At 41.3% G+C, this 27,875-nt stretch overlaps 1 pseudogene; it reads right to left on the minus strand.

Annotated features, from left to right (window-relative positions):
- Window positions 1-27,875, minus strand: part of LOC130725116 (oxoglutarate-dependent flavonoid 7-O-demethylase 1-like) — a 49,910-nt pseudogene that overhangs the window by 6,752 nt on the left and 15,283 nt on the right.

The following is a 27,875-nucleotide window of genomic DNA, read 5'->3' on the forward strand; positions in this document are numbered from 1 at the left end:
TCGAAAGAAATAGGTGTACGCGTGTGGAATCTTTGTTTGAAGCTCCGAATAGAAAAAGTCTTCATCGACCGTTTATTTTAAGTTTCTTGAGTTATCAGGGATTTAGTTTCGGCAAACCTCCGAGAACTAGAATCGGACGTTCGTACATTCCAGGGTTTCGTATCGAAACGCTTGTCATGGAAAGGATTAAGAGAAGTTCTAACATTTCTCTGAAGATTTTTGGAATTAGTTTCTATCGTGTCTTTGAGTGCAAATTAGTCGTTTACTAACACTCATGTCCTAGGTATAAGCGAATACTACTTGCGCTATAACTTATTTCGACCTTAATACTATCCTTAGCCTTTTCCTGAACTTTCTCCTTCATGAATTCATTCCATTCAATAAACACTTGTTCAGGTTTTCCTTCACGATACATCGAACCTAATCGTGAATAGGAATTTCATTTATTTATTCTAAGCTTAAAAACTTGGGTCTCACATTACTACCCTCCAAAAAGAAAGTTTCGACCTCGAAACTTAAGTTTCAGCAAAAAGTTCCGGATACTGTTCCTTGATCTTTTCCTTCAGCTCCTATGTCGCATCACCTGTGTCCTTGTTCCAAATGACTTTCACCAATACAATCTCCTTTCCCCTCAACTGTTTTATCCTTGTGTCACCAATGCTAATTGGCGGCGTCTCGAATGACAGGTCATCCTTCAACTCGATGTCATCAAGTTCGATGACATGCGTCGGATCCGCAATATACTTCCTCAGTTGTGACACATGAAATACATCGTGAATGTTTGATAAAAATGGTGGTAGTGCAATCTGATAAGCAACTGGTCCTACTCGACGGGTAATTTGATAAGGTCCAATGAACTTTGGCGTAAGCTTCCTTGACTTCTCCCGTAGTCTGTGTAACTCGCAGAAATACATGGTCTCCTTCTTCAAATTCTAGAGTTCTGCGCTTTTGATCGGCATAACTTTTCTGTCTACTTTGAGAAGTCTTCATTTTCTCTCTGATCTGTTCGATCTTCTCGGTTGTTTGTTGCAGAAGTTCTAGTCCAACTAACAAATTCTCTCCATCTTGATACCAACACAAAGGTGTTCTACACTTCACACTTGCCACCATACAAAGCTTCATACGGTGTCATACCTATGTTCGTATGAAAACTGTTGTTGTAAGTGAACTCAATCAATGGAAGTAGATCATCCCAACTGCCCTTGTTGTCTAATACGCAAGCTCGTAGTAAATCTTACAATGATTGGATAGTTCTCTCAGTCTGTCCATCAGTCTGTGGGTGATAAGCAGAACTTAATCTGAGCCTTGTCCCCAATGCCTCCTGAAGAGCTCCCCAAAAATGTGAAGTAAACTTTGGGTCTCGATCGGAAACAATACTAGTCGGTACTCCATGAAGGCGTACAATCCCAGCTATGTAAATCTCCGATAGTTTCTCCACGTTGTAGGTAGTTCTCACAGGTATAAAGTGAGCCGACTTGGTCAATCAATCCACTATTACCCAAATCGAATCATATCCCTTCTGAGTTCTTGGCAAAGCCACGACAAAATCCATCGATATGCTATCCCATTTCCATTCTGGTACATCCAAACTTTGTAGCATACCTGAAGGTTTCTGATGTTCCACTTTAGCTTTATGGCATGTTAAACACGCAGCAACATACTCAGCCACTTGTCTTTTCATTCCAGGCCACCAAAAATTCATCTTCAAGTCTTGGTACATCTTTTTCATTCCAGGATGAATGCTCAACTTGCTCTTGTGACCTTCGTCCATAATCAACCTCCTCAAGTCAGGGTTGTTAGGTACGCAAACTCTATCCTTACACCGCAGGATATTGTCACTTCCTACCTTGAATTCTGGGTCCTTACCCTAAATTACCAAATTTCTTTTCCCGAGTAGAAATTCATCTTGTAACTGTTGGTCTCGGATTTCTTCCATCAATCCATTGGTGATTCTGATCATACCGAACTTCAGTTCTCCCTCGGACGATCTCACATCTAAGCTCAAATCTCGAAATTGTTCCAGCAATTGCAACTCTTTAACCATCATCGATGAGATATGCATCTTCCTGCTCAAGGCATCAGCAACAACATTAGCCTTTCCAGGATGATACTGCAGGGTAAATTCATAATCTTTGATAAATTCCATCCATCGTCGTTGTCTCATGTTCAGCTCCTTCTGCTCAAACAAGTACTTCAAACTCTTATGATCACTGAATATGGTAAAAGTGCATCCATATAAGTAATGTCTCCAGATTTTCAGCAAAAATACAATAGCAGCTAGCTCTAAGTCATGAGTCGGATAATTCTTCTCGTGAACCTTCAGTTGTCGTGAAGCATAAGCCACTACTTTCCGATGTTGCATCAGCACACATCCCAAACCTTGATGCGAAGCATCACAGTAAACCTCATACGATTCCTCTGGTTGTGGCAGAACGAGTACAGGTGACGTTGTCAAACATTCCTTCATCGTCTGGAAGCTAGTTTCGCATGCTTCGGTCCATGCAAAAGGTTGATCCTTCCTCGTAAGTTGAGTCAAAGGTCCAACAATCTTGGCGAAGTTCTCGATGAAACGACGATAATATCCCGCCAAACCGACAAAACTTCTGATTTCAGTCACAGTCCTTGGCTGTTCCCATGCCAACACGGTCTCTACCTTTGCTGGGTCTACAACTATACCCTCTTTAGAGATCACGTGGCCCAAGAATTTGACTTCTTCAAGCCAAAATTCGCACTTGGAAGGGTTGGCGTACAACTCCTTCTCCCTCAGCACTTGTAAAACCTGACGCAGGTGCCCCTCATGATCCTTAGCATCCTTTGAGTAAATTAGAATGTCGTCAATAAACACCACGACGAATCGATCTAAGAATGTATGAAAAGTCCTGTTCATGTAGTCCATGAAAATAGCAGGTGCGTTTGTCACCCCAAATGGCATCACTAAATATTCATAGTGTCCGTAGCGAGTTATGAATGCCGTCTTCTGGATATCCTCAGTCTTTACTCTGATCTGATGGCAACCCGATTTCAGGTCTATTTTTTAGAATACCGCAGCTCCTCAAAGTTGATCCATCAAATCATCAATTCTAGGTAACGGATACCTATTCTTGACGGTTGCTTTGTTTAGTTGTCGGTAGTCGACACACAATCTAGATCTTCCATCATTCTTCTTCACCAATAAGACTGGCGCTCCCCAAGGCGAAACGCTTGGCCGGATAAATCCTTTCGACAGAAGATCCTCTATCTGAGACTTCAATTCCACTAACTTTGCAGGTGCCATACGATACGGTGCAATCGAAATCGGCCCTGTTCCCGGTACGATGTCAATAGCAAACTCGATGTCGCGTACAGGCGGCAATCCAGGTACATCGCCAGGAAAAACATTAGTGAAGTCTCTCACAACTGGAATATTGTTCACTTCCGGGTTCCCTTTACTCTCTAAGTTTAGCAATACGGAGTACTCTTGAGATCCTTCGTTCAAAGAGACACTAATGTTGTTGGCAGATAGATACTCGAAAAGATCCGAGTCAGGAAATACCACTCTCTTTCGGTTGCAGTCCAAAAGACAATGATAATGAGATAAGGATAACATCTAAGTTCTTGAGAGTTATGCATACTAGGTTAGCATGAAAGACTCTATTTCTATATGTCACCGGACAGTACATGCATGCAGCATTAGCAAGTAGGGTTTTAGCAGGTGTGGTAACAATAAGATCAAAGCTCAAAGCAGTAACAGGAAGTTTCAATCTGGTCACACATTCCCTAGAGATAAACGAATGCGTTGCACCGGAATCGAAAAGTACAGTTAGGAGATTACCGTCAATCTCGCAATTTCCTCTGATCAGACCGTCAACTCCTTCAGCCTCTTCACCATCCATGGTGTAAACTCTCGCTTTAGCAGCAGGGCGCTTTCCTCGAGCAGTGTTAACAGTCGGTTCAGTCTTGGGTGCCTTGCACTGACTGGCAGTGTGTCCCAATTTGTTGCAATTAAAGCACTGGGGTCTCGTATCTGGACAAGCATTAGCATAGTGCCCCATCTTTCCACATTTGAAGCAAGTTACCTCCCTGTTCGAAGTCTGATTTCCAGAACCACTAGCAGTACCAGTCATGGGTCTATAAGATCCTGAGGTAAATCCTCTCCCAGTAGGACGTTGATACAGCTTCTTGTTCTGAAATTTCCCTCTACCTTGATAGTTTTGAGAACCTGATCTCACTGGTCCTCCAGTCCCAACACGGTTCAACCTCTTATTCTTCATCAATTCCACCTCTGTGGCTTTCTCAACTAATGACTGAAAGCGCATGATTCCTAATGGCCTCACAGAGTCCTCGATATCAGGCCTCAGTCCATTGACAAAACGCTTACACATGTAGTGTTCATCAACATGATCGTTGAAGAATTGAAAGTGTTTCGCCAGAGACTCCAACCTAGAAGCAAATTCAGGTACAGACATACCCCCTTGACGGAGTGTTAGAAACTGTGCCTCCCGCTCGTCCCGAGCATTAGTTGGAAAATACTTTTCCAGGAATGCAGTTCGAAAGGAGTTCCAGTTGATCTCCTCGTTATTGGCTTCCATAATTCCCCTGGTGCCTCTCCACCAGTACTTAGCATCACTAAGTAGCAGATAACTTGCCATGCCTACCTTGGCACCTTCAATAGTCTGTAGCACACCGAAAATCTTCTCAATCTCTTGGATCCAAAGATTCGCTTTGTCCGGGTCAGTACCACCCGAGAACTTTGGTGAATCCTGTCTCCTGAAGTCATTCAGTCCCTTGTTCTAATCTAGAGTCACTTCTCTCTGACGCTGATGTTGGTCACGTGCTTCCTCAGCCGCACGTCTCATAGCATTATCATTAGCCTGTGCAGTCACAGCTTGGGCCATATTGGCCATCATCTCAGCTAGTTGGTTAGAATTCACCATGTTCTGTTAAGTCAAACAAACAGTTAGTACTCATCACAAGATAGTATCTGGCATAACTATACAATATGATTAAGCAATAACTTCAATCAATTCTAAGCGAAAAATCGCTTGCAAACAATCAATTTTCACTCTTTGCAGAGTCACACAACCTAGCACAGAAGACCTATTCCCCAAAGACGCACGAAAGACTCGACAAGCTTTGATACCACAATGTAACACCCCGATTTCGGTGGCATCACTTTAGTAACCAAAAAGAAAATAAAGCGGAAAAACGTGAATATTTTTTTTTCCGATTTGTTTTAAATAATAAAATTAAAGACTTGTCGAAGTAAAGACTCTACAGCGAAAGACAAACATAACTAATGTACAATATATTTACAGCCCCCGCTGTAAGTAGTGGACCACGTCACGAGTATCCTCCAGTGACGGGAAGTAACCGAAAGTAGTGCCCGTGGGCAATATGTACAAACGAAAGTGAAAGGTCATGTGTTCGTAATACAGTCCTCCAAAACGAAAGTAGGTCAGCCCAAAACGGCCTAAACATGACCTCCTAGTCCGACCAACTCTCTGTGATTTCCATAAAGAAAACCACACAAAAAGCTAAGGGTCGGGAACCTACCCTGCCCCAAATTACGAACATGACGACCAGAGCTATAACGCTACTCCTACCCTAATCCTGTCCAGAGGAGTACACCCCAGCACTCACAACTACATGCTAGCGTGATCATCGTCCGAATCAGAATCCAGGACGACTAGGTCAATGTCTGCAACCATCCCCCTTCTCGCTACCGCAACATGCTCCTGAGCTGGTCTCACGGGTCAGGAACCCGATCCAAAGTCATGAGCAACAGCAACAATAGGTGAGCTAGAGTCCGATGAAGTCCCTCCCACTGGCTCCTCCTCCGAGGGGTCCTCGTCGTCAGAAGACGACGGTGGTGGTGGTACTCCTACACCGGGTCCACAGTGCACGCTGGGTGGCAGGTTAAAACTGACAGTGTAACGCCTCAGAACTCCCTCCGTCAAGTGTCCCAGACTGTCGACACGATCTTCCATTATTCTCCCCGAGTAAATCGCTCTGTGGCCAGCGGGGTCGACCACCCATGAGCCGGGGATCTCCTGATCAAGCATCTCAAACCTAGTCCCCCCCCGAAGGGTGGACCATCGTAAACCAATCCGCCATGGACATCTGACAAAGGGCGTAGTCCGCCAAAACACAAACAAAAGGCGCGAGGGTCAACTCAAAGAATTACATAAGTAATACACCCAGTAGATAAAGTTTAAGGGATAGCTACTTAGGCTTAGAAGTCGATAACAACATCATCAATTGTATATCTTCCAATCGAATGTAAATGATAATTACTGACAAATAACATATATCAGGTAAGATTAACAAGTATCAATCACACTCGGCAACTAAGTCAGTATGCATGGTGCATGAATGAGATGACGAGGAACAAGATGCAATCCGGAAGGATGGACACCAACGAGTCAGTCCTATCACCGGCCAAAGTAGGACCATTTCTGCTCGGGCATCTCTTACACCAAACAAAATGTAGTCAGATCAGCAGTATACCCGCAGGCCTGCCATTTCTGTCTGCTACTAAGAATCACCGTAGTGTTCTTATATGGAAATCCGGGTCTTAGGACCATTTTGGATTCCATCGAGGTCCGACTTCCCGCCGTGTATAAACCTCAAAATGTGTGAATGAATGCAACGTGATTAGCCAAACAACGTCTCCGACCTCACTCGTCACGTCGTCACGTGTTCTAGCTAACTTATTGTCTCTAAAAAGAATACCCTAAGGTAAATGTCAATTCTGCGATAAAAGACAGTTAAATATAAAAAGAGTGCAACCACGCATGATAACCTCTCGGGTCATCCGACTCATCTAATTCCGATGGTCAAAACTGCTCAGCGAGCAAAGAGTAACAATGTACTTGGAAATGTAAGACCCAAGTTTTTAAGCTTAGAATAAGTGGAAGAGATTTCCATTTACGATTAGGCTTGATGTATCGTGAAGGGAAACCTGAACAAGAGTCTACCAAATGAAATAAATTTATGAAGGAGAAAGTTCAGGAAAAGTCAAAGGATTGTATCGAAGTCGATCTAAGTTATAGCACGACTAATATTCGTTTTAAAACCAAGGACAAGAACCTTAGGAAATCAGACTATGTTCCACCCTTGGAACACTATAGGAATAAAATTTCCAAAGATGTTCCACCCTTGGAACACTGTAGGAATTTAGTCCAAAAATCTTCAGAGAAATGTTAGAACTTCTCTTATTCCATATATAACCATCGTTTCGAGGCGAAACCCTAGAATCTACGAACGTCCGATTCCAACCCTCGGAAGTTTGCCGAAACTGAAACCCTGGTATTTCAAAACCCTAAAATCAACCGACAATGAAGACTTTTTCTATTCGGAACATCAAATGAAGATTCCACACGCGTACACCCATTTCTCTTGATGATTTCAATCTTTCTTCAGAAGGAAGTTTTCTATTCCGACATTCGATGTAAAAAGTAACTTATCGGGTAAAATAGTTTTTACACCGACTTTGCATTAGCCACCTAAAATACAAGGAAACCTCTGTTGAGTTTTGGATTTATGTCGCCAAAACCTATCTTAGAATTCACGGAGAATGAAGCCGGAAAAATCAGATTCGCGAAACTTTCATTTTCCCGCGTTTTGCCAACCTCTATATATAGCATTAAAAACAAGCCTCGAAAACCAAAAATCATACCGATATTTCTTTGAAGAATTAGAAGATTCAGCGGGGAGAATATCGTGTCTAGAATACATTGGAATCAGTAGGAAGAATCGGAAATCACTCATATTTTTATCTTAACTCTATGAGCTAAATCCTCCGATATCTAAACAAATCTGTACCGGTTTACAAAATATCTTTTGAAAATATCTTTACAAAATATCTGTTCATCCTTATCCAATCTTTGATAAATATCTATTCATCCTTATCCAATCTTTGATAAATACCTATTCATCCTTATCCGATCTTTGATATATATCTACTCATTTCTTGGTTAATGGATCATTTTAATTTGCTCAAAGTGATCATAATTTATATTTTACTATTTCATAAAGTTCCTCATAATTTTTAGTATAGTTATATATCCATTATATATTTTTCTCTTAACTTTGTGAGCTAAATTCTTCAGTGTCTAAATCAATTTATACCAGTTTACAAATATCTTTCCTAAATATCTAAACCTCCTTATCCTCCCTCACTCACTCTGTCGACATCTCTCTCTCATTACACTTTTTTCTTCATTTTTCTTCCTTGACCCATTTCCTACTTCTTCTTCTATATATATTATGTCCCTCCTCCTTTTCTTTCTACTTCTTCTTCTGCCTATTTTCCAAAAGCTGCAGCACCCACGCACATCATCAATCTTCTCATCACCATTTTCCTCCTTGCTGCCCACGCACACATGTTTCTTCTTTCTTTCTTTCCTACTTTCATGTTGTTTCCTTTCCATTGCAACAAGCCACCACCGTCACTAACCCACCACGTGCAAGCCACCACGTCCTCCCCCTCACGAAGCCACCGTGAGCAGAACGAAGCGAAACCGACGTCGCCGACGCCGTAATCTTCGATCTTCGATTCTAGTGTCATCGGACCTCTGTTCACAGCAAGGTTAGTACCGTTAGAACCCTTGCGACGTCCACAACAAAACCCATATTCCGGATCGCCGTTCCGTCGCCGTCAACCGCCGCCGTTGCCGCCTTCGGGAGCTTTTTCCGGTCAACTCCGCCGACCAATGGAAAAACGGAGTGTACTGCGACGATCCTTGCCGCGAGGAGAGCAAAACCCTATCTTCAATTTCGTATTTGGGTCATTTTATTCGATGACCCCGACAACCACCGTCGACCTTCGGCTGAACTTTCTGGGCAAACCGTCGACTCTTTGGGGAAACGGACAGCGCCGTTGAGTTTCTGGCCGCGAAAGGATGAAGGAACAACCTTCCTTTATGTCTCCGGCGACAGTTCCTCCGTCAACCCCGTGAGCCGCAACTTTGTCTGGCGACTCTTCGCCTACAAGTTTCAGAAACTTGATTTTCGTACGATGAACGGAAGCACCTTGCATCGAAGCTACACAATGGGAGGAATTGAGCCAACATATGCAAATAAAGATGTAATCGGATCGGAGTTGCACCTTAGTATGGAAATTGGCTAAGGTGAGGGCTACTCTCTGAATTACTAGATAATGTTTTAGGTGTCGACGAATTCGACTTGATTTATGTGTTATGCACTTAATTGCTAAATGTCTGAAATGATTTCTGAGGCTTCGGCCGAGCTTGTTGATTTCATGATGCCTTGATATTGTGTGCTAAATGATTCACATGTTATGTGCTAAATGGTTAATTTAGGATGTGTTGGAATATGCTGTTTATGCTTATTGGATTGCGCTGATTTAACTATATTATTCCACTTATATTTGTGATACTGAAGAGTGAGAATAACGGGCAAGTCATGCCGATTTTATTTTGAGAGTTTGAGAAAGTTTGACGGGACGAACGGAGTTCGGGCCTTGTTATGGTTATGACGGATCGAGACATTCTCGGGGAGTTAATTGGGATTTTGGTGGATGTTGAAGACTCATAAGATTTGCGATAAGACTAAAAGGATATTATTTTATAAGGAAAATTCATAAGACATTAAACAACCTCTAAACCTTTAAATAATGATAACAATCTCGAATGCAAGTTGAGGATTGAATCTTAGTTGTGGAAAGCGAGAAGTGTCGTCGGATCCAAGGGTTGAGAAAGATTGTGAGTTCTGAGTATGTTGATACTCATTCGCTCTGGGAGCAGTTTGTTTAGCCATCCAAGGGATGTGCCGAGAAGCTTCACTGAGGCGTGAGACCTTGTGAATGTGTGATACTCCACTGAGGCGTGAGACCTTGTGGAAAGCATGGATCTTCACTGAGGCGTGAGACCTTGTGAATGCGGGATACTCCACTGAGGCGTGAGACCTTGTGGAAAGCATGGATCTTCACTGAGGCGTGAGACCTCGTGAATAGCATGGAACTTCACTGAAGCGTGAGACTTCGTGCAAGTGTGTAAATTCACTGGGGCGTGAGACCCCGTGAAAGCATAAAACTTCACTGAAGCGTGAGACTTTGTGAATGTGTGAGACTCCACTGAAGCGTGAGACTTCGTGAGAGCATTGATGACTCGAAGAGTTATCGTGAGTGGTTGCACTCATTTTATGATTATTGTATTTTGTCGCAGAATCGACTTTTACCTTAGGGTATTCTTTATAGAGACATTAAGTTAGCTAGAACACGTGGCGACGTGTCGAGTGAGGTCGGAGACGTTGTTTGGCTAATCACATTGCACTCATGCATACATAGGAGGTTAATACACGGCGTGATACCGGACCTCGGTGGATTCCAAAATGGTCATAAGACCTGGATTTCCGCGTAAGAGCGCTGTTAGGTGACTCTTAGTAGCAGATCTGGCTGCCTTTGTGTGGTGTAAGAGGCACGCGGGCGGAAATGGTCCCATCGTTGCTGGTGCTAGGATTGATCCGTTGATGTCCATCCGTTTCCGGAATGCATTTGGTTAACTGGGTTAACCGTCATTTGCATTTCATGCAACATGCATACTGACTTAGTTGTTGAGTGTGATTGATAATTGTTAATCCTATTTGATGCATGCTATCTGTTATTACTGCGTTTATATTCATTGTGAAATATACAACCCTAGGATGTTATCCCTAGCTATAAGCCTAAGTGGCTATTCTCTTATCTATATCTATTGGTGGTATTATTTACATAATTCTTTGGAGTTGACCCTCGCGTCTTCTGTGTGTGCTTTGGCGGACAAACGCCCTTTGTCAGATGTCTATGGCGGACTGATTCAAGATGGTTCGTCGTTCGGGGAGGATCCTGAGCACAATGACTGCTACTGAGCCTTCGACGTGGACCCGGACTTCATGCATGATCGGATGAGGGTCGATGTTAGGAGTGTATTATATGGGGGGATTGTTTTCACAACTCTGATTGTCATTTCCCATTTGGGGCTGACTTATCTTCTTGAAAACTGTATTCATAAAACTCATGGCTCTGACCATGGGATGAACTTATTCGCCTGCGGGCACTATCTCCAATCACTTTATGTTTATTATCTTTGGGTTGAGTCTTCATTATGTTAAGTCTTATATTTGAAAATAAAACGAAAAAAAAAAAAAATTTACGCATTTTCCGCACTATTGATTTAAAGTCACTAAAGTGGCACCACCGAAATCGGGGTGTTACAGGAAACTTATAGTTCCCTGACTTATCCTTTAGATAGTCAAATAAATAAACTGCTCATCGAGCAAAGAGTATAAAATACTCAGAAACTTATTAGCTTTCCTAAATCTTGGATTCGGCGACACTTCTCATTTTCCAAAGCTAATATCCAAACCCTAAGCTTTCATCTGAGATTGTTGTCATTATTTAAAGGGTTCGGAGGTTGTTTAGTGTATTATGAATTTTCCTTGTAAAATAGTTTCCATTTAGTTTTATCTCTAATCTTATGAGTTTAAAAGATCCCATAATCCCAAGTAACTCCCAGAGAAGGTCTCGATCCACTAAAACAATAACAAGGCCCGAACCTCCGTTCGTCCCGTCAAACTTTCCCAAAATCTCATGATAAATTTGGCATAACTGCCCGTTATCCTCTCTGACGTACAACAAATATATGTGTAATTTCATAATCAAAGTAACACAATCCAACAGTCATGGCAGATATATCAACACATCCTAGATTAACCATTTAGCACATAGCATGTAAATCAATATCAAAAGCAAATCCAGCGATAAATAATCATCATTGTCAGCCGAAGCCTCAGAAAACATTTCCCAGTCAATCACAATCAAGTGCATAAACAATAAATCAAGTCGAATTCATCGACACCTAAAGCATTATCTAGTATTCAGTGAGTAGCCCTCACCTGTAGCTCCTCCAGCGTGATCCTGCAGCGTTCCTTCACAATCTCCTCCTTCCGCTCCTTGGAATTCCTCAAACGAACCTTAGAGCGAAACCACAGAATTCAATCACAATCAGTCAGAAACTCAGCAAACAATAATTACTAAGGTTACACAAAGCATCATAAATTCCGAAGTACGATAATCTAACGCGATAAGACAAGTTTTCGAAAAAGAGAAACCCCCCCCAATTGAGGGTGCTCTCGGCCACACACACTAATTGTGTTCGCCGATTTTTCTTCGATCAAACTTGGTTCCTAGGTTATCATTAGTCGTAACTAAGGTAAATTAAAGCTCGGAAAAATTATCGGATCGAAAACTGACGCAGGGGTATTTTGGTTTGTGTTTTTAGCTCGGAATTTCAAAATTGGAATTTCGAAAAACAAATTAGATGGGGACGTCACCAACGACGTTTATGACAACTAATCCTACTGGCGCTAAGCTCAGTCGAGAGTTTTAAGTCTAAAGGGCGAAGCTTTGGTCAAAAAATGGGTTTTTGAGCAGAATTGAAACTCGGCGGCAATTCGGCGAGATTCAGCGAAATGTAATCCGCTAAACATGCTCTTGGGCATGCAGGGAATAAGTTTAGACAGAGGAATCAAGTTATTTGGACAGTTTTACAAAAAGCTCAAAACTTTGAGCACAGAAAGACATAGAGAAAAACGACAAAATTGACGATCAGAAGTAAGGAATAGCATCTATACCTCGAGGTCTTCGAGTAGCAACTGTCGGTGCAGCGATCAGGCAAGAAACGGCGAAAATCTCTCCCTCCCCTTCTCCTCTCAAGCTCGCGAGTTTGGTGTTAATGGTTGTGGAGGATTTTGATTTTTTTCAAGCTATTTATAGTTGATGGAAAATGCGGAAAAATGAAAATTTCGCGATTCCGATTTTTCCTGTGCCTTCCTCTGTGAATTCTAAGATAGGTTCTGGCGACAGAATTCCAATACTCAAAATAGTTTTCTTGGAATTAAGACAAACGATCCAAAGTCGGTGTAAATTTATTTTACCCGAAAAACTAGTTTTTGCAGTTGATGTCGGATGAGAAAACTTCTTTCTGAAGAAAGATTTGAAAACTCGAAAGAAATAGGTGTATGCGTGTGGAATCTTCGTTTGAAGCTCCGAATAGAAAAAGTCTTCATCGACCGTTTATTTTAAGTTTCTTGAGTTATCAGGGATTTAGTTTCGGCAAACCTCCGAGAACTAGAATCGGACGTTCGTACATTCCAGGGTTTCGTATCGAAACGCTTGTCATGGAAAGGATTAAGATAAGTTCTAGCATTTCTCTGAAGATTTTTGGAATTAGTTTCTATCGTATCTTTGAGTGCAAATTAGTCGTTTACTAACGCTCTTGTCCTAGGTATAAGCGAATACTACTTGCGCTATAACTTATTTCGACCTTAATACTATCCTTAGCCTTTTCCTGAACTTTCTCCTTCATAAATTCATTCCATTCGATAAACACTTGTTCAGGTTTTCCTTCACAATACATCGAACCTAATCGTGAATAGGAATTTCATTTATTTATTCTAAGCTTAAAAACTCGGGTCTCACATTCTGCAACCCCATAACTAGAGACAAAGTACTGAGAATTTCCTCACCAACTCGTTTGACTTCATTGGAATGTGCCTCTATTATCTCCTTGCAATAATATTTAGCAGATTAAAACCACAAAGAGATCACAAGTGTATGATCTTGTTTAACTACGAACCAAAGAGCAAGCTTATCTAGTGCTTTTTTTAAGAGATAAATTTTAAGTAAGTGCTCTTTGATTTGCATTCATACGGGCTCTATATAGTTTTAAATTGTCACGAACACCAACTTGAATCCAATTGGTGTTTTTGGCCAAAATTAAAGTTTTCTATACCGGGTGGGATTGGTAACTAAAATCAGTGCATTTGACCAGTCAAGTATTTGATCCTCAGAAACTACATAAGCATGCCCATAACCTTGTATGTCATTTGAGGCCATTGCATACTTTTCCTTCTCTTCTATTGGAATATCAAAAAACTCAGTTGTTGCACCCTTCATTCTCTGCACATGTTCTTTTTGCACACCATGATTTACTATCTGCAAAGTTGATTGTATTAGAATTTGGCCGAGATGTGAGATTTAACACCTCACACGCAAGAGGACTTAACATATGGAACTTGAAGCTGATCATTGGAATGCTCATATCTCATTGTGCGATATCTACTAGACGGATCTAAAAATGCCCTAATCCTTATCATGGGATGTTTTCACACGGTTAAGTCAACAAATGTCCCAATAATGAGTCTAGATACGTTAGGGATACTCATTATCGATAAAAACCTGAATCAAATAAAAAATCAAACAGATTGAAAACTGAAAATTTTCTTTTATTTGATTTCAGATTTGATTTTCAAAACCGAACCAATCCTATCCAAATCGAATATTTACAAATATAAGTAATATTTTTATATACATATCTTATCATTCATACTTACATAATTACATCCTTATATATGTATATTATTTAATAGCACGTACTTATTTATGAAATTGTATTTGGGTAAATAGAGTTTTAATAAATTATTTAAATAAGTATTCATCAAAGTGAACACCTACAATAATAATATTAAAAAGTATTGGCTATTTATGAAGGTTATATTAATGCTGTAAATTTTTTTTAAATTATGCTGTAAATTATTTATGCTTGTATTGGTTATAGTTGTATATTGTTTAAGATTTATAAACTACAATCTAAAAAAACATCAAAGCGAAAAATCCAATCCAGTACAAATCGTTATTGATTGGTTTGAATCGAATTTGAAATTATTAACACATCCATCGAATAATGAAACAATAAAACAGAAACTGATGGAATTGAATCAGATAAATTTTACCTTATAAAGGGATCCAATTAAATTGACGAACACATCTACTACATAGCTAGAGTCTCTTACCTTCATAGGTGAGATTGCCCAATCGTTCTTAAATTTTTCATTAGCAGAACTTTAGGCAATTTGGTCTTAACGGATTGCGATCTCAAACAGTGCTTGGTGAAAATTAACTACAACTAATTAAACTCACAATTCTTTGGTGATAGATTATATACCTGAAAGAAACCCACTCCTTGCATGCTATATCCAGTTTTGATAACTCATCTGTGTCCCCATTTGAGAGCAGTGTTAAATCAATGATAGGTGTAACACCCCGATTTCGGTGGCGTCACTTTAGTAACCGAAAGTAAACTTAATGCGGAAAAACGTGAATATATTTTTTTTGATAATAACTAAGACAAGACTGAAATAGATAAAACCCAAAAGCGAAAAACAACAGAACTAATGTACAATATATAATACAGTCCCCGCTGTAAGTAACAACCTCGTCACGAGTAACCTCCAGTGACGGAAAGAAAAGTGTAGCGCCCGAAGGCAATATGTACAAACTGAAAGTAAAGGTGAAGTGTCCGCAACACCATCCCTCAAACTGAGAATGAGCTGGCCCATCGGCCTGAAACAAGACCTCCTATGTCCAACCAACTCTCTGTGATTCCCGTAAAGAAACCACACAAAAAGCTATAGGTGAGAAACTACCCTGTCCCAAAAAGAAACAAATGATGTTCAGAGCTAAGACTCTACTCCTACACTAATCCCATCTTGAGGAGCTCACACCAGCACTAAAACCTACATGCTAGCATGATCGTCGTCCGAATTTGAAATCCAGAACGACCTAGTCTATGTACACCATCCGTCCTCCTCTCGCTACCGCGATGCACTCCTGTTCCAGCATCCCAACCCTAGTTCCCCCCGAAGGGTGAACCATCATGAGCTAGCCCGCCAAAGACATCTGACAATGGGCGTTTGTCCGCCAAAGCACACACAGAAGACGCGAGGGTCAACTTCAAAGAATTATATAAATAGTGTAAGATCAAGTTTTGATCTAGTAGTACAACTCTATGTTTTGATGATTACAAGTTAACCTTTTGATATGAACAATTGTGGTACTCTAACGTGTTTTTCTGAGTGTGCTATTTAAAGGCTCTGACCTCAACTCAATCTCACACAAATCAGAAGCACTGTGTATAAAGGGTAACCCAAGCAACGCTTTCGCATTCACCATGTTCAGTATGAACAGTGGAAAAGCTTCAGAAGTTCTGAAGCTATACAAACTCTGATGTGGACTCAGTCGCTAGAAGCTCTGAAGATCCAGAAGTTCTGATAACCAAGAAACACTGAAGGTTCAGATGTTCTGATGGTGTAGAAGACTCTGAAGATCCAGAAGCTGAATAGTGGAAACTCTGAAGTCCAGAAGCAAGAAACTCTGAAGGCCATGTTCTTCCCTCTGAGTTCAGAATCAGAAGATACAATGGTCAGAGGATCTGTGCTTTCCCTCTGACTCTGATCAACCGGCTTCACAAGTTCCAATATGAAGTATTCCCCTGATCAGAAGTCTCCTAGGTTAAAAGGTCAAGTCGCTATCCAAGTACAAAAGCAAGTGTACCTTCCTGACGACCTACCTAACGTTCTCAGCCACAGCAGAAGCTGGATTTTCCAGAACTGCCCTCCAACGGTAGCATTTCCCATGCAACGCTCAACCCTAATCCTTGGAGTATATATAGAGGCTGAAGATTGAAAGAAGCGGAGTAGAAGTAACACATACGCGCAAGACATATTCAAAATATTCTAAGCTTTCTTTCATCTGAAATTCATTGAGTTTACTATTAGCTTTTTAGAAGCAAATCTCTTGTAAACATTTCTTTGATAAACAGTTTGTTTAGTTCCTTTAGGAGATCAAGGTTGATCGGATCCTATAGAAGACTAAGAGAGTGAATCTTAGTGTGAGCTAAGTCAGTGTAATTGTTAGTCACTTGTAGGTTTCAAGTGCAGTTGTAACTCTTACCTGATTAGTGGATTGCCTTCATTCTAAGAAGGAAGAAATCACCTTAACGGGTGGACTGGAGTAGCTTGAGTGATTTATCAAGTGAACCAGGATAAAATCCTTGTGTGCTTCTCTATCTCTTATCATTAGCACTTAAGTTCTCGAAAGATTTGTCAAAATCTTTAAGGTGGAAGTTTTGTACTGAAAACGTTATTCAAACCCCCCCTTTCTACCGTTTTTCATACCTTCAATTGGTATCAGAGCGCAAGTTCTGATTACCACACCTAACAGTGTTCAGTGATCCGGGCCGGTGTGAAAAACAATGGCTGCCACCACCAGTGAAACTCAAAGAGATGGTTACAATGCAAAGCCTCCTATGTTCGACGGTCAAAGGTTCGAATATTGGAAAGATAGACTGGAAAGTTTCTTTTTGGGTTTCGATGCAGATCTCTGGGATATTATTGTGGATGGCTACGAGCGTCCAGTTGATGCAGATGGCAAGAAGATCCCAAGGTCAGAGATGACTGCAGATCAAAAGAAGCTGTACTCACAACATCACAAAGCAAGAGCAATTCTTCTAAGTGCTATTTCCTATGAAGAGTACCAGAAGATTACAGATCGTGAGTTTGCTAAAGGCATTTTTGAATCTCTGAAGATGTCTCATGAAGGAAACAAGAAAGTCAAAGAATCAAAGGCATTGTCTTTGATCCAAAAGTATGAATCCTTCATCATGGAGCCAAATGAATCCATTGAAGAAATGTTCTCCAGATTTCAATTGCTTGTAGCTGGCATACGACCTCTCAACAAGAGCTACACAACAAAAGATCATGTCATAAGGGTCATCAGGTGTCTTCCTGAAAGTTGGATGCCTTTGGTGACTTCAATAGAGCTCACGAGAGACGTTGAGAATATGAGTTTAGAAGAACTCATCAGCATTTTGAAATGCCATGAGCTGAAGCGCTCAGAGATGCAAGATCTGAGGAAAAAGTCCATAGCCTTGAAATCCAAATCTGAAAAGGCTAAGGTTGAGAAGTCAAAGGCTCTTCAAGCTGAAGAAGAAGAATCTGAAGAAGCATCAGAAGATTCTGATGAAGATGAGCTGACTCTCATCTCCAAGAGACTCAACCGCATCTGGAAGCACAGGCAGAGCAAGTTCAAAGGCTCTGGAAAGGCAAAAGGAAAGTATGAGTCCTCAGGCCAGAAGAAGTCTTCAATCAAGGAAGTCACATGTTTTGAGTGCAAAGAATCTGGGCACTACAAAAGTGATTGTCCAAAGTTGAAGAAAGACAAGAAGCCAAAGAAGCACTTCAAGACCAAGAAGAGTCTGATGGTGACATTCGATGAATCAGAGTCAGAGGATGTTGACTCTGATGGTGAAGTCCAAGGACTCATGGCCATTGTCAAAGACAAAGGAGCAGAGTCAAAGGAAGCTGTTGACTCTGACTCAAAATCAGAAGGAGATCCTAACTCAGACGATGAAAATGAGGTATTTGCTTCTTTCTCTACCTCTGAACTGAAACATGCTTTGTCTGATATCATGGATAAGTATAACTCTTTATTGTCTAAGCATAAAAAGTTGAAAAAGAACTTATCTGCTGTCTCCAAGACTCCTTCTGAACATGAGAAAATTATTTCTGATTTGAAAAATGAAAATCATGCTTTGGTAAATTCTAACTCTGTGCTTAAGAACCAGATTGCTAAGTTAGAAGAAATTGTTGCCTGTGATGCCTCTGATTGTAGAAATGAATCTAAGTATGAAAAGTCTTTTCAAAGATTCCTAGCTAAAAGCGTGGATAGAAGCTTAATGGCTTCAATGATCTATGGCGTAAGCAGAAATGGAATGCATGGCATTGGCTATTCTAAACCAATTAGAAATGAGCCTTCTGTGTCTAAAACTAAATCCTTGTATGAATGCTTTGTTCCCTCTGGTACCATATTGCCTGATCCTGTACCTGCTAAAGTTGCTAAACATCCTCTTAAAAAGGGATCTTTCTCTATGACTAAATATCATGCAAATATTCCTTTAAAATATTATGTTGAGACACCCAAGGTGATCAGAACCTCTGGGGTAACTAACAAAAGAGGACCCAGAAAGTGGGTACCTAAGGACAAGATTATCTATGTTGCAGATATCCTTGATAGCTCCACTGAAACACCAATCATGGTATCTGGACAGTGGATGCTCGCGTCACATGATGGGAGAAAAGCGTATGTTCCGAGAGCTGAAACTTAAGCCTGGAGGCGAAGTTGGCTTCGGAGGAAATGAAAAGGGTAAAATTGTTGGTACTGGTACTATTTGTGTAGATAGTAGCCCATGCATTGATAATGTTTTATTGGAAGACGGCTTAACACATAACTTATTGTCTATAAGTCAATTAGCTGACAAGGGTTATGATGTTATATTCAATCAAAAGTCCTGCCGGGCTGTAAGTCAGATCGATGGCTCTGTTCTATTTAACAGCAAGAGGAAGAACAACATCTATAAGATCAGATTATCTGAGTTGGAGGCTCAGAATGTGAAGTGCCTTCTGTCTGTTAATGAAGAGCAGTGGGTATGGCATAGACGGTTAGGGCATGCCAGTATGAGAAAGATTTCTCAGCTGAGCAAGCTAAACCTTGTCAGGGGCTTACCCAATCTGAAGTTCGCTTCAGACGCTCTTTGTGAAGCATGTCAGAAAGGCAAATTCACAAAAGTCCCTTTCAAGGCAAAGAATGTTGTCTCAACCTCAAGGCCGTTGGAACTTCTGCATATCGACCTTTTTGGACCAGTGAAAACTGAGTCTATAGGTGGCAAGAGATATGGGATGGTTATCGTTGATGACTATAGCCGCTGGACATGGGTAAAGTTTCTAACCCGCAAGGATGAGTCTCATGCTGTGTTCTCTACCTTCATTGCTCAAGTGCAAAACGAGAAGGCTTGTAGGATTGTGCGTGTCAGAAGTGACCATGGTGGAGAGTTTGAGAATGACAAGTTTGAGAGTCTGTTTGATTCCTATGGAATTGCACATGATTTCTCTTGTCCCAGAACTCCTCAACAAAATGGTGTTGTTGAGAGGAAGAACAGAACTCTTCAGGAGATGGCTAGAACCATGCTCCAAGAAACTGGCATGGCTAAGCATTTTTGGGCAGAGGCAGTAAATACAGCATGTTACATTCAGAACAGAATCTCTGTGAGACCAATTCTGAATAAGACTCCTTATGAATTGTGGAAGAACATAAAACCCAACATTTCTTATTTATATCCTTTTGGCTGTGTTTGTTATGTTCTCAATACTAAGGATAGATTGCATAAATTTGATGCTAAGTCTTCTAAGTGCCTATTACTTGGTTATTCTGATAGATCTAAAGGTTTTAGATTTTATAATACTGATGCTAAGACTATTGAAGAATCTATTCATGTTAGATTTGATGATAAGCTTGACTCTGACCAGTCAAAGCTAGTTGAAAAGTTTGCAGATTTAAGCATTAATGTTTCTGACAAAGGCAAAGCTCCAGAGGAAGTTGAGCCAGAGGAAGATGAACTAGAGGAAGAAGCTGGTCCCTCTAACTCACAAACTCTGAAGAAGAGCAGAATCACTGCAGCTCACCCTAAGGAATTGATTCTAGGCAACAAAGACGAACCAGTCAGAACCAGATCTGCCTTCAGACCCTCTGAAGAGACCTTGCTGAGTCTGAAAGGATTGGTGTCCTTAATTGAACCCAAGTCCATAGATGAAGCTCTTCAGGACAAGGATTGGATTCTGGCCATGGAAGAAGAATTGAATCAATTTTCCAAGAACGATGTTTGGAGCTTAGTGAAGAAGCCTGAGAGTGTCCATGTTATTGGAACGAAATGGGTATTCAGAAACAAGCTGAATGAGAAAGGAGATGTAGTCAGAAATAAGGCAAGGCTAGTTGCTCAAGGCTACAGCCAGCAGGAAGGAATAGACTACACTGAAACATTTGCTCCAGTAGCAAGACTGGAAGCAATCAGACTGTTGATCTCTTTCTCAGTAAATCACAACATAGTTCTACATCAGATGGACGTAAAGAGTGCCTTCCTAAATGGTTATATCTCAGAGGAAGTCTATGTTCATCAACCCCCAGGTTTTGAAGATGAAAAGAAACCAGACCATGTGTTCAAATTGAAGAAATCACTCTACGGTCTGAAGCAAGCTCCCAGAGCATGGTATGAGAGACTTAGCTCATTCCTTCTGGAGAATGAGTTTGTAAGGGGTAAAGTAGATACAACTCTTTTTTGCAAGACTTATAAAGATGATATCTTAATCGTGCAAATTTATGTTGATGATATTATATTTGGTTCTGCTAATCAATCTCTATGCAAAGAATTTTCTAAGATGATGCAGGCTGAATTTGAGATGAGTATGATGGGAGAATTAAAGTACTTTCTGGGAATACAAGTTGATCAAACACCAGAAGGAACATATATCCATCAGAGCAAGTACACTAAAGAACTTCTGAAGAAGTTCAATATGCTGGAATCTACAGTGGCCAAGACTCCAATGCATCCAACATGCATTCTGGAGAAAGAAGATATAAGTGGTAAAGTATGTCAGAAGCTCTATCGTGGCATGATAGGTTCACTTCTATACTTAACTGCATCTAGGCCAGACATACTATTTAGTGTTCATTTATGTGCTCGATTCCAATCAGATCCAAGGGAAACCCACTTAACTGCTGTTAAGAGGATCCTAAGGTATCTGAAAGGCACCACTAACCTTGGCTTGATGTATAAGAAAACATCAGAGTATAAGCTTTCAGGTTATTGTGATGCTGATTATGCTGGAGATAGAACAGAGAGAAAAAGTACTTCCGGAAATTGTCAATTTCTGGGAAGCAATCTAGTCTCATGGGCAAGCAAGAGGCAATCAACCATTGCACTATCAACTGCAGAGGCAGAATATATCTCAGCAGCAATATGCAGCACTCAGATGCTCTGGATGAAACATCAGCTGGAGGATTATCAGATCCTTGAGAGCAATATCCCAATCTATTGTGATAACACTGCTGCAATCTCATTGAGTAAGAATCCTATCCTACATTCAAGGGCAAAGCACATTGAGGTAAAGTATCACTTTATTAGAGATTATGTACAGAAGGGCGTACTTCTTCTGAAGTTTGTTGATACTGACCATCAATGGGCAGATATCTTTACAAAGCCCTTAGCAGAGGATAGATTTAATTTTATTCTGAAAAATCTAAACATGGACTTTTGTCCAGAGTGAAGATGGATCAGAACCTCTGACTATGATACTTCTTGATCAGAAGATGTCTAGTCCAGAAGGTAACTCAATCAGAGTGTGTGTGCCCACTGGTACTGACTCTGAAGCTGAGACAACAACACGTGTGTCAGAATTTCTGATGCATAGTTCCTTGTGCCCGTGTGACAGTCTGTTATGATTGCGTGCAGATATGCTTATCTCCTGTGTGTGATTTGTGTATTTTACTGTTACTATCTATCTTTAATTTTCAGCCGTTGATCTTAAAGTGCTTTTTGAATCAACAACGGTTATTTGATAAAACCCACTATACACACACGTTCTCTTTCACTTCCGGTTTTCACTCTCGCTCTCTCTGCTTTTCAAAACCGCTTGTTCTCGATTTCTCTCTCGATCTCTCTTCATCTTTCAACCTTCATCTTCTACCTCAAACCTTCAACCACTTCAAAATGGTGAGACAAACCAGAAGATCTACTGCAGATGCACCTCAGTTCCCTCACATGGTAGTTGGTCTAGCAACGGGTCAAAGGGGCTCTGAGAATCCAACTCAAGATCAAGTTCAAGCTCAAGAACAGAGTGTTCCAATTGCAGAACGGGGCTGTGCCGTTCACTGTGTTTATCCTCCTGAGGAACTCCAAGTCCTGGCAGAATGGAGATTCAACCTCGACAACTTGGCTACAAATGGGTTTGATCTTCGTCCTGAAGTCCAAGCTCAAGGTTGGGGAAATTACTTCAACAGACTTCGAGGACCGGTGTATGATAGATTGGTAAAGGAATTCTGGAAGCACGCCGACTGCGATGATACTCAGGTGGTCTCTCACATTCTTGGAAGGAAGATCATCATCACTGAGAAGTCATTCGTGAATCTGCTAGGTGCAGAAACTGCTTATGGGTATCGGTTCCAACTGACGGAATCGAAGCTGAAACCCAGCACCAAGGACACAGTCAACCAGGCTCTGTACACCACCTTCAAACCGGGCAAGACGAGTTACAAGGTGATGGATCTTCATCCCAAACTAAGGATCTGGCACAAGATCCTGCTCAACTGCATAAACCAGAGACCGAAGGGCAGTTCCCCAGACTACATCAACTTCAACCAGAAGGCGATGTTGTTCTTCATCCAAGACAAGAGGAAGATCTGCCTTCCCTACTTCCTGTTCTCCTACTTGAAGGAATGTATCCGGAAGTCTAGGACTACTGCCTCCATCAAGTCAGCAATCAAGTATATCCCCTTTGGGAGACTGTTGTCTGATCTCTTGATTGAGAGTGGCCTCATTCAAGATCTGATCAATGCTGGTTGCACAGAGGATTTGAGCACCATTGTCAGTGATGTCTTCACTGCAAATTCTCTGAAGAAGATGGGTTTGGTCCAGAAGAAGATTGCTCCTGCTCATGAAGACACATCTTCTGAGATCAGAGGTAGAAGGATGCCTCTGAATGACTACCCTCTGTGGACTCAGGCAGACCATCCTGACGCCATCAGATGCTATGTTGAAGACCTCAGGGCTCAAGGATTCGAAATTGACCTTGATGATTTCGTCAGCAGACTACCGCCAGCTCCAGAGTTTCCTTCTCCTCCCAAGAAGAAAGCTCAGAGGAAGATGGTTCTGGAAGAATCTTCTGAGGAATCTGATGTCCCTCTGGTCAAGAAGACAAAGAGAAAGCCTGATGATGGTGATGATAGTGACAATGAGGATGGTCCTCCAAAGAAGAAGAAGAAGAAGGTCAGAATCGTGGTGAAGCCTACTCGGGTGGAACCAGCTGCTGAAGTGGTCAGAAGGACTGAACCTCCTGCCAGAGTGACTAGATCATCAGCACATCCAAGTAAGCCTGCACTTGCTTCTGATGATGATTTGAATTTATTTGATGCACTCCCTATTTCTGCTATGCTCAAACACTCCTCAAATCCCCTCACTCCTATTCCTGAATCCCAACCAGCCGCACAAACCACCACTCCACCACATTCCCCAAGATCTTCCTTCTTTCAACCTTCTCCTACTGAAGCACCTCTCTGGAATTTGCTTCAGAACCAACCCTCTAGGTCAGAAGAACGAACCTCTCTCCTCACCATTCCGTACGACCCATTACTTTCTGAACCAATCATCCATGAACAACCCGAGCCAAACCAAACAGAACCACAACCCAGAACGTCTGATCACTCTGCTCCCAGAGCATCAGAACGTCCTGCTGCCAGAACCATGGATACAGACTCTTCAACAGCCTTTACACCTGTATCCTTCCCAACCAATGTTGCTGATTCTTCTCCCTCCAATAACTCTGAATCCATTCGAAAATTCATGGAGGTTAGAAAAGAAAAGGTGTCTACCTTGGAAGAATATTACCTAACTTGTCCAAGCCCTAGGAGATATCCTGGCCCTAGACCTGAACGTCTAGTAGACCCAGATGAACCTATCTTGGCTAATCCTTTACAAGAGGCAGACCCCTTGGTTCAACAAGCTCACCATGTCCCTGACCAACAAGAGCCTATTCAACCAGAACCTGAACCCGAACATTCAGTGTCTAACCAATCCTCGGTTAGATCACCTCATCCTCTGGTTGAAACTTCAGACCCTCACCTTGGAACCTCTGAACCCAATGTTCCCATGATTAACATTGGTTCTCCACAAGGTGTCTCTGAAGCTCATAGCAGCAATCACCCAGCCTCTCCTGAAACCAACCTCTCCATAATTCCCTATACTCACCTTCAACCCACATCTCTCTCTGAGTGCATCAATATTTTCTATCATGAAGCCTCCTTGAGGCTCCGCAATGTGCACGGTCAGACTGACCTCAGTGAGAATGCTGAAAGTGTGGCTGATGAGTGGAACAATCTGAGCACTTGGCTAGTGGCTCAAGTTCCAATTATGATGCAGCTCCTGCATGCAGAGGGAAGTCAGAGCATTGAGGCTGCAAAGCAAAGGTTTGCTCGAAGGGTGGCTCTTCATGAACAAGAACAGAGAAATAAGCTTCTTGAAGCTATTGAAGAAGCCAAGAGAAAGAAAGAACAAGCAGAAGAAGCTGCACGTCTTGCAGCAGCTCAAGCTGAACAAGCCAGACTTGAGGCAGAGCGACTTGAAGCTGAGGCTGAAGCTCTTAGATGCCAAGCACTTGCACCAGTTGTGTTTACTCCTGCTGCTTCTGCTTCCATTCCAGATCCTCAAGCTGCTCAGAATGTTCCTTCCAGTTCTACTCAGCCAAGCTCATCCAGACTCGACATCATGGAACAACGTCTTGACACTCATGAATCCATGCTGATTGAGATGAAGCACATGATGATGGAACTTCTGCGACGCACTGACAAACCTTAGTTTTAGGATCTCTTCTTTTTCTTCTTTTTCGTTAACTTTGTTTTCCTTTTGTTAAACTCTGTTTCCTTTTTAATTTGTTCGTTTGTGATTATATATGCATATCTATATACTTGTGTCACATATGTTTGCTAAACTCGTTTTATTCATAATCTTTTTATGTTTACATCATACATTACTTCCCTATAAAGTCTAGAATGGAGGATCTCTCCTCATTCTTCTGCACTCCTGGCGCTGCTCTGACCTATCTTTCTCCAGACGCTCCAGTACATGCTGGATGTTGCTGAGCCTGTTCTTTAGCTCATCCCTCTCCAGAATCTCTTCTGAAGTCTTGAGCTTCTCTTCCAAACACTCTTTCTCTTCCAGCAGCTTGAGTTCAAGCGGCTGAGTTCTTGCACCTCCTCCATGAAGGCAAGAAATTCCTTCAGGTCTCTCTCCAACTCTGGACGCAGGTCCTCTTCCAGCAGTGTCCGTGTTAGCTCCGAGATGGTCGTTGTACCCTCTGGATGCCTGATGTTCAGGAACAAGTCCTCTTCAAAGGCCTTCTTCCTCAGCTCTTCTAGTGCTACGTTGTATGATGCCATTCTTTTTTACTGAAAATTGTTCGAGGTGTGAAGCTTACCTTTCTCTCCAACGCTTTTTATAGGCTTCACTTTCTCTCTGCAAGTTAATGCTCCTACAGTTTCTCGAGGTTAAGTTCTTGGTAACTGACCCTTCTATTTACTCACTTGACCGGTGGTAAACGTTCATCCCTTGCATTAACTCTTTTATTTATTTCGCCTAACTCTGATTCTTACATCGTTTTTGTTTTCTTTAAACTTAGACCTTCTCTAAGGGGGAGTACCTTGTACTTCAAGCTAAGTTTTTCACACCCCAGGCTTTTTGCTTATGACAAAAAGGGGGAGTAAACCCAGTTTTTTGATGTGTAAGATGTGTTAGTGTGATTTATTTTTCTTTTGGAGATTTTAAGAGTTCCACCTTCATGACCATAGATGTGTCACTGGGCAAATACAAGGAATACATTCACTTCTTCTGAAGTGATTCTAAGTTGACTCTGATACCCAAGACTCTGATACCTTGTCCATGACTCTGATCACTTATGCGCTCTGATTATTCGTTTTTCATCTATGTCATAAGTTTTTCATTCTGAACTCTTACATCATTTAGCTCAAGAATCTAGACTTTACTAACCGTTTTCATCAAGTATTAGATTCAGGGGGAGCTAAGCTCAGAATCAAGCAGTGACTTGAATTCAGAATGAAGCAAGATAAACTATTCACATCAGGATAAGTCTTATTCTATATCTCTAAACTCTGAGTGAATTCAGTTTAATGTTTAAGAATTGTTCATCAAAAATTTTAGTTTTGTCATCATCAAAAAGGGGGAGATTGTAAGATCAAGTTTTGATCTAGTAGTACAACTCTATGTTTTGATGATTACAAGTTAACCTTTTGATATGAACAATTGTGGTACTCTAACGTGTTTTTCTGTGTGTGCTATTTACAGGCTCTGACCTCAACTCAATCTCACACAAATCAGAAGCACTGTGTTAAAGGGTAACCCAAGCAACGCTTTCGCATTCACCATGTTCAGTATGAACAGTGGAAAAGCTTCAGAAAGTTCTGAAGCTATATCAAACTCTGATGTGGACTCAGTCGCTAGAAGCTCTGAAGATCCAGAAGTTCTGATAACCAAGAAACACTGAAGGTTCAGATGTTCTGATGGTGTAGAAGACTCTGAAGATCCAGAGCTTGAATAGTGGAAACTCTGAAGTCCAGAAGCAGAACTCTGAAGGCCATGTTCTTCCCTCTGAGTTCAGAATCAGAAGATACAATGGTCAGAGGATCTGTGCTTTCCCTCTGACTCTGGATCAACCGGCTTCACAAGTTCCAATATGAAGTATTCCCTGATCAGAAGTCTCCTAGGTTAAAAGGTCAAGTCGCTATCCAAGTACAAAAGCAAGTGTACCTTCCTGACGACCTACCTAACGTTCTCAGCCACAGCAGAAGCTGGATTTTCCAGAACTGCCCTCCAACGGTAGCATTTCCCATGCAACGCTCAACCCTAATCCTTGGAGTATATATAGAGGCTGAAGATTGAAAGAAGCGGCTAGAAGTAACACATACGCGCAAGACATATTCAAAATATTCTAAGCTTTCTTTCATCTGAAATTCATTGAGTTTACTATTAGCTTTTTAGAAGCAAATCTCTTGTAAACATTTCTTTGATAAACAGTTTGTTTAGTTCCTTTAGGAGATCAAGGTTGATCGGATCCTAGAGAAGACTAAGAGAGTGAATCTTAGTGTGAGCTAAGTCAGTGTAATTGTTAGTCACTTGTAGGTTTCAAGTGCAGTTGTAACTCTTACCTGATTAGTGGATTGCCTTCATTCTAAGAAGGAAGAAATCACCTTAACGGGTGGACTGGAGTAGCTTGAGTGATTTATCAAGTGAACCAGGATAAAATCCTTGTGTGCTTCTCTATCTCTTATCTTAGCACTTAAGTTCTCGAAAGATTTGTCAAAATCTTTAAGGTGGAAGTTTTGTACTGAAAACGTTATTCAAACCCCCCTTTCTACCGTTTTTCATACCTTCAAATAGTAC

Source organism: Lotus japonicus, chromosome 6 (genome assembly GCF_012489685.1).
Source record: "Lotus japonicus ecotype B-129 chromosome 6, LjGifu_v1.2".
Classification (NCBI taxonomy): domain Eukaryota; kingdom Viridiplantae; phylum Streptophyta; class Magnoliopsida; order Fabales; family Fabaceae; genus Lotus; species Lotus japonicus.